Raw genomic sequence first — 11,568 nt, 5'->3', positions numbered from 1 at the left:
TAGTTGGAGGCTAATTACTTTACAATATCGTAGTGGTTTTTGCCATACATTGACATGAATCAGCCGTGGATTTACATGTGTTCCCCATCCTGAACACCCCTCTCACCTCCCTCCCCATCCCATCCCTCTGGGTCATCCCAGTGCACCAGCCCCGAGCACTTGTCTCACGCATCCAGCCTGGGCTGGTGATCTGTTTCACCCTTGATAATATACATGTTTCGATGCTGTTCTCTCAGATCATCCCACCCTCGCCTTCTCCCATAGAGTCCAAAAGTCTGTTCTATACATCTGTGTCTCTTTTTCTGTTTTGCATATAGGGTTATCATTACTATCTTTCTAAATTCCTTATATATGCGTTAGTATACTGTATTGGTGTTTATCTTTCTGGCTTAATTCACTCTGTATAATGGGCTCCAGTTTTATCCATCTCATTAGAACTGATTCAAATGTATTCTTTTTAATGGCTGGGTAATATTCCATTGTGTATATGTACCACAGCTTTCTTATCCATTTGTATGCTGATGGGCAACTAGGTTGCTTCCATGTCCTGGCTATTATAAACAATGTTTCTTTTTTGCTTCATTCAACACTATTTAGGGCTTCCCAGGTGGCTAGTGGTAAAGAACCCACCTGCCAATGCAGGAAATTTAAGAGATGTCAGTTCCATCCCTGGGTTGGGAAGATCCCCTGGAGGAGGACATGGCAACCTTCTCCAGTACTCTTGCCTGGAGAAGCCCATGGACAGAGGAGCTTGGCAGGCTCCAGTCCATGGGGTCACAAAGAGTTGAACACAACTGAAGTGACTGAGAAGCAACACTATTGAGGAGCTGTATGTATCTCTTCCTCTCATACTGACTTTTGAGAGGGTTTTACATATTTCTTCTCTGAGTGAAGGACACCTCAATTGTCTTCTATTGCTCACTTGCACCAAAAAACCTCAAAAAAAATTCTTGTGCATGTCTATGCATCTATGTCCTGTTTTTTTTTCTGTGGAATTTAGCCAGCAACAGAAATGCTGAATCTTTAGCTATATACACACCTATTTTCCATTAAGAACTCCTTCCACAAAATCTTCAAATGACTTCCCATCTTACTCAGAGTGTAACCCAAAGTCTTCAAATACATACAATGCCCTTGTTATCTGCCCCTATTTATCTCTCTTACTTCATTTCCTCTTATTCTCCCCTTACTTCCTCAGATCAAGCCATACTAACCTTGCTGTTTCTCAAACACCTTAAGCGTAGTCTCAATTCAGGCCTTTGTGTTTGCTCTTGACTCTGGCTTGGACTCACTTCTCCAGGATTACATGGCTTATCCCTGACAGGTCTGAGCTCCAACCTTTCCTTCTCAATGAAATCCCTAGCCACTAAATTTAAAATTGTAACTGTTTCCTTTTCCTCTGCTGCTAAGTCATTTCAGTCGAGTCAGACTCTGTGCGACCCCATAGACGGCAGCCCACCAGGCTCCTCCATCCATGGGATTTTCCAGGCAAGAACACTGGAGTGGGGTGCCGTCGCCTTCTCCTTCCTTTTCCTCTAGCCATCTCCTAACACATTACCCTGTCTTTCTTTTCTCCATGCTGTTTACCATCATCTGGCACATGATCATTTTATGTTTGATATTGTTTCTCATCTTCTCTCTGCACTGGATGATAAGCTTAATGAAGGCAAATACTTTTATATTTTTTCACTCACTGTTGACTTCCTCAGCATCTAAGATAGTTTCTGGTTCATTTTTAAGACTCAAAATATTAATTAATTGAAATACTGCCAGAGTCATCTCAGAATGGCTATACCAGTTTTCATTACTGAGAGAAACATGAAAATTTTTACTCCCCTCATTCTAGTCAAATATTTGGTATTGTATAACTTCCTAATGTTTACCAATCTACTGGATATTAAATGTTACTGGATTTTTGTTTTGATTTTATTTTTTCTAATTACTAGTGAAGTTGAGCATTTCCTTATATATTTGTTAGGTATTTGAATTTTCTGTGACTATGCAACTTAATACACCTCCCATTTTTAAACTGGGTTTCTCATTTGTAATGTTGATTAGCAAAGTTTATTGACTCTTTGATCTTTCTAGATATTAACCTATCAATTTTGACACGAAAATGTCTCTCCCAATCTGTTACCCATCTGATCCAAGGTGTTCTGTTAATTTTCTTTCTGGTGTCCTTGGTGGAACAATAATAATTTATTTGGATGTACTCAGACTCATCATTTTTTGTCTTCTAATTTTTACTTTTCTGAAGTACAATTTACATACAGTAAATGTACCTCTCATGTGCACAGTTAAATTACAGTTGTTCAGTTGCTGAGTCATGCTCCGACTCTTTGAACCCCAGGGACTGTCGCCCACAGGCTCCTCTGTCCATTGGATTTCCCAGGCAAGAATACTGGAGTAGGCTGCTATTTCCTTCTCCAAGGAATCTTCCCAACCTAGGAATTGAACCCATGTCTCCTGCTTGGCAGGTGAATTCTTTACCGCTGAGCCACCTGGGAAGCCCTGCACAGTTCAATAATTTTTGACAAATAAATCACCTATGTAACCACATACAATCAAGACACATGTCCATCACTTCAAAAAACTCTTCCATACCTTTTAAAGTCAGTACCTCACCCTTGGTCTCAAGAAACCACTGATCTGCTGTTATTGTAGTTTAATGTAGCATGTTCTAGAAATTTATATACATGGAGTCATAGCACATATACTTTTTTGTACTGCTTATTTTAACCAGCATCAGGTTTTGGGGCTCTAAGCTGTGTGCATTAGTGTATTTATCTATTCTCCTGCTGATGTATGTGTGAGTTGTTTCCAGTTTGGAGCTTTTATAAATAAGGCCTGAGAACATTCATGTACAAGTATTTGTGTGAATATGTGTTTTAATTTAACTAGGGTAAATCCCAGGACAGGAATTGTTAAGTCATAAGATAATCATATGTTTAACTTCATAAGAAAATGCCAAACATTTATTCCAAGTGGTTTTACTCAGATCTACCAATTTTCCACCAGTTGTTTTTTGCTTCTGAGGTCTTATTTAACAAGTTCTTTCTCACTTCAAGGACACAAATATAGTCTGATTTTTTTTTTCTCTATTAGCTCTATAGTTTTATATTTTACATTTAAATTTTAATTTGTCTTCTACTCACCTTTGTAAATGGCATGAGGTAAAAATTAAATTTTATTCTTCTGTAAAAAGTGAGCCAGTCTTACTTGCACTATACATTTTATGATAAATCCTTTCTCCACTGACTTTACTGCCACCTCCTTAATATATCATTTCTATATATACACATGCTCTGTATTTAAACTATGTATTCTGTTTTGTCTGTTCTTATACCAGTATATCCTTTTGTTTTAAATTCATATGCTTTATAGTATCTTATAGATCATACAGTAGTCACATCTCTTTGATTTCTTTTATGAAAGTTGACTGAGCCCAGGCCTCATTCATCCATGAATCCTGATTTAACTTTGGCTTTTCCCCCAAAATATCTTACTGGAAATTTAATTAATTTTAATATCACTGAATACAGAATAAATTTGAAAAAATATTGAGTATTAACTCATTCCATCTACAAATATAGTTTATGTAACTCTTCTGGACTTTCCTGGTGGCTCAGATGGTAAAGAATCCACCTGCAGTGTTGGAGACCTGGATTTGATTCCTGGGGTGGGAAGATCTCCTAGAGGAGGGCATGGCAACCCACTCCAGTATTCTTGCCTGGAGAATCCCCAAGGACAGAGGAACCTGGTGGCCTACAGTCCATGGGGTCGCAGGGTTGGACACGACTGAGCAACTAAGCACAATAACTCTTCTATATCCTTTTGAGTTTTCAAATATCTCATATGAAGCATTAGAGTTCCATTAATTCCTCAGTACCTCATAAATTTTAACGATATTCTAAATGCTATTTTATTTTCTATTTTTATAATTGTTTAATACTTGTGTAGAAGATCATTTTCATTTTTATAGAACTCTCTTATTAATACTAAGACCTGATTTTGTAATATTTTCTCTGTAAATAATCTTTTCATCTGTGAATAACAACGGTTTTATTTTTCCTTTTCCTAATTTTATACATTTTCTTTCTTTTTCTTTTCATATTATATTGCTGAAAGCCTCCAGTACTATTTTGAGCAGTAACAATGATCATAGGTATTCTTGCTTTATTCCTATGCATAAAAATTTTTCCTGTTGAACCTGCTTATGTGTTTTTAACTCATTTATCATATTATTGTCCTCTTTAACTCCTGTTATTTGATAGTTTTAAATTATAAGTAGATTTTAAATATGGTCATACTTTTTTTTTTGTCCTGAATCTACTGAGATAATCACATGACTTTTTTTCTTTCATTTAAGGTAAAAATCCTACCTTATTAATGAGCTTTTTTTTTTAAAATACACTGTTTATTTCAGTCCATGTAAGCTTACATCTTTGCATTTGTGTTCATAAATAAAACAGATCTGTAATTTTCTTTTTTTGTGTGTGTGTGTGTGTGTTTTTTGTTTTTGTGTTTTTTTTGTATTTTTTTTTTTTTGTAATTTTCTTTTATGGTGCTGCCTTTACCTGGAATTTGGATTCAAGGTTCCATTTCCCTCCAAATGTGACTGGGAAAAATATCTGACCTTGTGTGTTACATAAAACAAGAATGATCTCTTCCTTGAGTTCACCTGTAAATTCTCTGAGTACTTGAATTTTTTTCTAGGGGGGCGGTAGAGGGAGGAGACATCTGTGGGCAATAATAAATACTTAACCAGTCATTCAAGTCACAGAAGGAAGGGAGAAAGAAAGTGAGGTTGAAAAAATACCTGAGAAATATGGCCTAAAATTTATCAATTTTAGTGAAAGATGTAAAACTGCAGACTCAAGAGACTGAGTGAATCCCAAGCAAAATAAACTCCCAAACTCCACATCAAGAACATCATAATCAAACATTCAAAAACTAAAAGCAAGGAAAATAATCTTGAGTGCAGAGAGAAATTTTGCATTACCTATACAAGAAAATTTGAATGATGACAGATTTCCTACACATGGAGGCCATAAAGAAGTAGCACAGCATTTTTCAAGTCCTGAAAGAAAGAACTGTCACCTCAGAATTATGTATTCAGTGAAAATATCCTTCAGTAAGAATGGTGAAGTAATGGTATTCTCAAATGAAGAAAAGCAAAGAGGATTTATTGTCAGCAGACCTACTGGAGAAGGAAATGACAACCCACTCCAGTATTCTTGCCTGGAGAATCTGGACAGAGGAGCCTGGCAGGCTACAGTCCATAGGGTTGCAAAGAGTCGGACACAACTGAAGCAACTGAGCACACAGTACACAGACCTACTTTGACAAAATGACTAAGGGAACTCTTAAGACAAAAAAGGAAACAATAAGAGAAGGAAACTACTAGCATTAGGGGGCTTCCCAGTTAGCTCAGTGCTAAGAAACTCTGCCTGCAATACATGAAACTGAGGTTCAACCCCTGGGTGGGAAGATCCCCTGGAGAAGGAAATGGCAATCCACTCCAGCATTCTTGTCTGGGAAATCCCAAGGACAGAAGAGCTTGGCAGGCATGGAGTCACAAAAAAGTTAGACACAAATAGGGAACTATACAACAAAACTACTCATTAGCATTAGGGGAAAAAAAGCAATACCAAGAGCAAATATATGGATAGATATAACGTATGATTTTTCACTTCTTGATATGACTGTATTGATAATTACAATTATAACATTGTCTTATATAGTTTTCAATGTAACATTAAGACAATTATCATGTAATAACTGTAAATGGAAAGTAACTTTTAAAATTGTAAAAAAATATTTTTTAATTTAAAAAGCTATAAAAAATATATATAAAATGTATAAAATATAAAAAAGCTATAAAAAATATCATAAAGGCAAGAGGGGAAGTGAACACATGGATGATTAGGTATTTACAATTCTATTTGAAGTGGTAAAATGTTGATACTAGCAGACTGCAAAAAAGCTGTACATATATATCATTATTCCTGAAACAACTATTAAAATAACTATAGAGATACACTAGAAGAACAACAGTGAAAAAAACAAAACCTATGGGTAAATTAAAATAGAAGTGTTTAAAAGTTCAGGTATCCCACATAAAGATAGGAGAATGTAAAAAAACAGGAATGTAAAACAGAAGGAATAAAAAAGTTACATGGTGGGTTTAAATCATTGTGTCAGAAAATTTATTAAAAATGAATCTTCTAAAGATACCAAAAAATGTGGTGGTGGAGTGGAGGTATCAAAATTCAACCATATGCTATCTATAAGAAACTCATTTCAAATATAATTATAGCAGTAGATTAATGATAAATAACAGGGAAAAACACACAAACATAAAATGAAAGAAAGCTGAAGAGACTATATTAATATGAGACAAAATAATCTTTGGAGCACAGAAAATTACCAGAGACAAATAAAAACATTACATAATGATAAGCAAGTTAATTCACTAAGAAGATACAATCTTAAATGTATATGCACCAAAAAAAGAGAGCTGCAAAATGCCTGAAGCAAAAACAGAACAGAAAAATAGAAAAATTCAAATATATAATTGGAGTCTTCAGAACCTCTCAATAATTGAACCACTAGGCAACATGTCAACATGACTGTAGAAAAATGGAATACTTTTAACTAATGAGAAGAAAGGTTTACAGACATTCCCCCAACATGAACAGAATTTACATTATTTTCAACTGCTCATGGAACATTCAAGAATACAGATATATTAATTTTAAAAGATACATGCACCTAATGTTCTTAGCAGCCAATAGCCAAGATATGGAAGCAACTTAAGTGTCTATTGACAGATGAATGGATAAAGAAAATATGGTGCATATATATAAAAAGAATGAAATTTTGCCATTTGCAACAACATGAAAGGACCTGGAGGGTCTTATGCTAAGTGGAATAAGTCAGACAAAGACAATACTGTGTATTGTTACTTATATGTGAAATCTAAAAAATAAAATGAATGAATATAACAAAACAGACTCACAGGTATAGAGAACAAATGAGTGGTTGTCACTAGGGAGATGGAAGGGAGGAGGTGCAAAGCAACATTAGTGGGTTAAGAATTACAAACTACTATGTGTAAAATAAATGAGCTGCAATCATATATTGCACAGCATAGGAAAAATAGACATATTTGATAACTTTAAATGGAGTATACACTATAAAAATTTTGAATCACTGTGTTATACACCTGAACTAATATAATACTGCAAATCAGCTATACTTCAGTTAGAAAAAAACAGATGTATTAGTTTAAAACATACCATATGTATACATGGGCTTCCCTGCTGGCTCAATGGTAAAGAATCTGCCTGCTAATGCAGGAGACGTGGCTTTCATTCCTGGGTCAGAAAGATCCCCTGCAGAAGAAAACAGCAACCCACACTAGTATTCCTGCCTGGGAAATCCCATGGCCAGAGCAGCCTGGCAGTCTACAGTCCATGGGTCACGAAGAGTCAGACATGACTTAGCAACTGAGCAGGCACGCATATATATAAACACACATATATAATATGCATTCTATGTATAGTATTACAGAATATAGTTGACCCTTGAACAACATGAGTTTGAACTGCATGGGTTCTTTATATGTGGATTTTTTTATAGTAAATATTACAATACTGTGTAATCCCAGGTTAGTTGAATCAGCAACTGCAGAATCACAGATACAGAGGGGTAACTAAAAAGTTATACACGGATTTTCAAATGTGCATAGGATTGGCACCCCTAACTGCTGTGTTGTTCAAGAATCAACTGTGTGTTTATGTGTATACATTACAGGTATGAGAAATTGACTCACACAATCATGTAATTATATAGGCTGGAGAAGTCCCACATCTGCCTTTTGTCAGCTGGGGACTCAGGAAAACTGGTGGCCTAATCCAGTCTTAGTCTGAAGGCTTGAGAATCAGGACCAGCAAGGGCATGAAGGGTCAACATTTCAACTCAAGCAATTAGGTGCAAAGGATTGAATTCTTTCTCCTTCCACCTACATCTTCTGTTAGGGCTCTTAACAGACTGAATGATGCCCACCACCATGGAGGGCAAATCAATTTACTGAATCCATCAATCTAAATGCTAATTTCATCCATAAACATTTTCACAGACACAACTAGAAATAATATTTAACCAAATATCTGGTCATCCCATGATCAAGTCAAGTTGACACATAAAATTAACATTTATTTTTTGTAAATTATTTATTTTAATTGGAGGCTAATACTTTACAATATTGTAGTGGTTTTTGCCATACATTCACGTGAATCAGCCATGGGTGTACATGTATCCCCCATCCTGAGCCCTCCTCCCACCTCTTTCCTCATCCCATCCCTCACGGTCATCCCTGTGCACCGGCCCTGAGTGCCCTGTCTCATGAATCAAACCTGGACTGGCGATCTATTTCACATATGGTAATATACATGTTTCAGTGCCATTCTCTCAAATCATCCTACCGTCGCCTTCTCCCACAGAATCCAAAAGTCTGCTCTTTACCTCTGTGTCTCTTTTGCTGTCTCAGAAATAGGGTCATCGTTACCATATTTCTAAATTCCATATATATGTGTTAATATACTATATTGGTGTTTTTCTTTCTGACTTACTTCACTCTGTATAATAGACTCCAGTTTCATCCATCTCATTAGAACTGATTCCAATGTATTCTTTTTAATAGCTGAGTAATATTCCATTGTGTATATGTACCACAGCTTTATTATCCATTCATCTGCTGATGGACATCTAGGTGGCTTCCATGTCCTAGCTATTGTAAACAGTGCTGCAATGAACATTGGGGTACATGTGTCTCTTTCAATTCTGGTTCCCTCAGTGTGTATGCCCAGCAGGGGCACTGCTGGGTCGTATGGCAGTTCTATTTCCAGTTTTTTAAGGGATCTCCACACTGTTCTCCATAGTGGCTGTACTAGTTTGCATTCCCACCAACAGTATAGGAGGGTTCCCTTTTCTCTGCACCCTCTCCAGCATTTACTGTTTGTAGACTTTTTGATAACAGCCATTCTGACCAGTGTGAGATGGTACCTCATTGTGGTTTTGATTTGCATTTCTCTGGTAATGAGTGATGTTGAGCATCTTTTCATGTGTTTGTTAGCCATCTGTATGTCTTCTACGGAGAAATGTCTGTTTAGTTCTTTGGCCCATTTTTTGATTGTGTCGCTTTTTTTTTTTTTTTGATTGAGTTGCATGAGCTGCTTGTATATTTTTGAGATTAATTCTTTGTCAGTTATTTCATTTGCTATTATTTTCTCCCATTCTGAAGGCTGTCTTTTCACCTTGCTTATAGTTTCCTTTGTTGTGGAAAGTCTTTTAAGTTTAATTAGGTCCCATTTCTTTATTTTTGCTTTTATTTCTATTACTGTGGAAGGTGGGTCATAGAGGATTCTCCTGTGATTTATGTCAGAGAGTGTTTTGCCAATGTTTTCCTCTAGGAGTTTTATAGTTTCTGGTCTTACATTTAGATCTTTAGTCCATTTTGAGTTTATTTTTGTGTATGGTGTTAGAAAGTGTTCTAGTTTCATTCTTTTACAAGTGGTTGACCAGTTTAATAAGCACCACTTGTTAAAGAGATTGTCTTTTCTCCATTGTATATTCTTGCCTCCTTTGTCGAAGATAAGGTGTCCATAGGTTCGTGGATTTATCTCTGGGCTATTTTGTTCAATTGATCTATATTTCTAACTTTGTGCCAATACTATACTGTCTTGATGACAGTAGCTTTGTAGTATAGTCTGAAGTCAGGCAGCTTGATTCCTTCAGTTCCATTCTTCTTTCTCGAGATTGCTTTGGCTATTCGAGGTTTTCTGTATTTCCATACAAATTGTGAAATTATTTGTTCTAGTTGTCTGAAAAATACCATTGATAGCTTGATAGGGATTGCATTAAATCTATAGATTACTTTGGGTAGTATACTCATTTTCACTATATTGACTCTTCCGATCCATGAATATGATCTATTTCTCCATCTATTCATGTCATCTTTGATTTCTTTCATCAGTGTTTTATAGTTTTCTACATATAGGTCTTTTGTTTCTTTAGGTAGATTTATTCCTAAGAATTTTATTCTTTTCGTTTCAATGGTGAATGGAATGTTTCCTAAATTTCTCTGTTTTCTCATTGCTAGTATATAGGAATGCAAGGGATTTCTCTGTGTTAATTTTATATCCTGCAATTTTACTATATTTATTGATTAGCTCTAGTAATTTTCTGATGGTGTCTTTAGGGTTTTCTATGTAGAGGATCATGTCATCTGTGAACAGTGAGAGTTTTACTTCTTCTTTTCCAATCTGGATTCCTTTTACTCCTTTTTCTTCTCTGATTGCTGTGTCTAAAACTTCCAAAACTATGTTGAATAGTAGTGGTGAGAGTGGGCACCCTTGTCTTGTTCCTGACTTTAGGGGAAATGCTTTCAATTTTTCACCATTGAAGATAATGTTTGCTGTGGGTTTATCATATATGGCTTTTATTATGTTGGGGTATATTCCTTCTATGCCTGCTTTCTGGAGAGTTTTTATCATAAATGGATTTTTAATTTTGTCAAAGGCTTCCTCTGTATCTGTTGAGATAATCATATGGTTTTTATCTTTTAATTTGTTAATGTGGTATATCACATTGATTGATTTGCAAATATTGAAGAATCCTTGCATCCCTGGGATAAAGCCCAGTTGGTCACGATATATAATCTTTTTAATATGTTGTTGGATTCTGTTTGCTAGAATTGTTAAGGATTTTTGATCTATGTTCATCAGTGATATTGACCTGTAGTTATTACCATAGACCATGTAATTGAAGAGAATTAAACTTTTCTCAGTTGCATCTGACTCTTTGCCACCCCATAGACTGTAGCCTGCCAGGCTCCTCCATTCATGGAATTCTCCAGGCAAGATTACTGGAGTGGGTTGTCATTTCCTTCTCCAGGGGATCATCCCAACCCAGGAATTGAACCCAGGTCTCCCGCATTGCAGGCAGACTCTTTAACGTCTGATCCACCAGACCCTGAGTCATAAAATGAACATTAATACATTTAAAGAACTGAAATAATGCAAACTATATTACTGTCATAGAATCAAACCAGAAATCAATGCAAGAAATATAATAGAAAAATCCAAACACTTGGAAATTAAATAACATATTTCTAAATAAATCAAGGCTCAAACAGGAAATCTCAAAACAAATTTTAAATTTTAAAGTATATTGAACTGAATTCAAGTGAAAAAATGACATATTAAAATACATGGGAAGCAGCTAGAGCAGTCCTTAATGAAAATTTATAGCACCAAAGGATTATATTGCAAAATAAAAACGTATCAAATAATATTCTGAAAATCCACCTCAAAAAAGTAAAAAAAAATAAAAATAAAAAAGCCCAAAACAAAAGGAAAAGAGGGGATAATAAAGTGAAGAAATCAATAAAATTTAAAATAATAGAGAAAAATAAATCAAATTGAATCAAATTCAATTCAAAACTAAAATTGAATTCTTTTTAAAAAATTAGTTAAACTGTAAACCTGACAAAAAACATACATT

This window comes from Cervus canadensis, chromosome 11 (genome assembly GCF_019320065.1).
Source record: "Cervus canadensis isolate Bull #8, Minnesota chromosome 11, ASM1932006v1, whole genome shotgun sequence".
Taxonomy (NCBI): domain Eukaryota; kingdom Metazoa; phylum Chordata; class Mammalia; order Artiodactyla; family Cervidae; genus Cervus; species Cervus canadensis.
The sequence above is the reverse complement of the archived record's forward strand: the minus strand, read 5'-3'. Positions refer to the sequence as shown.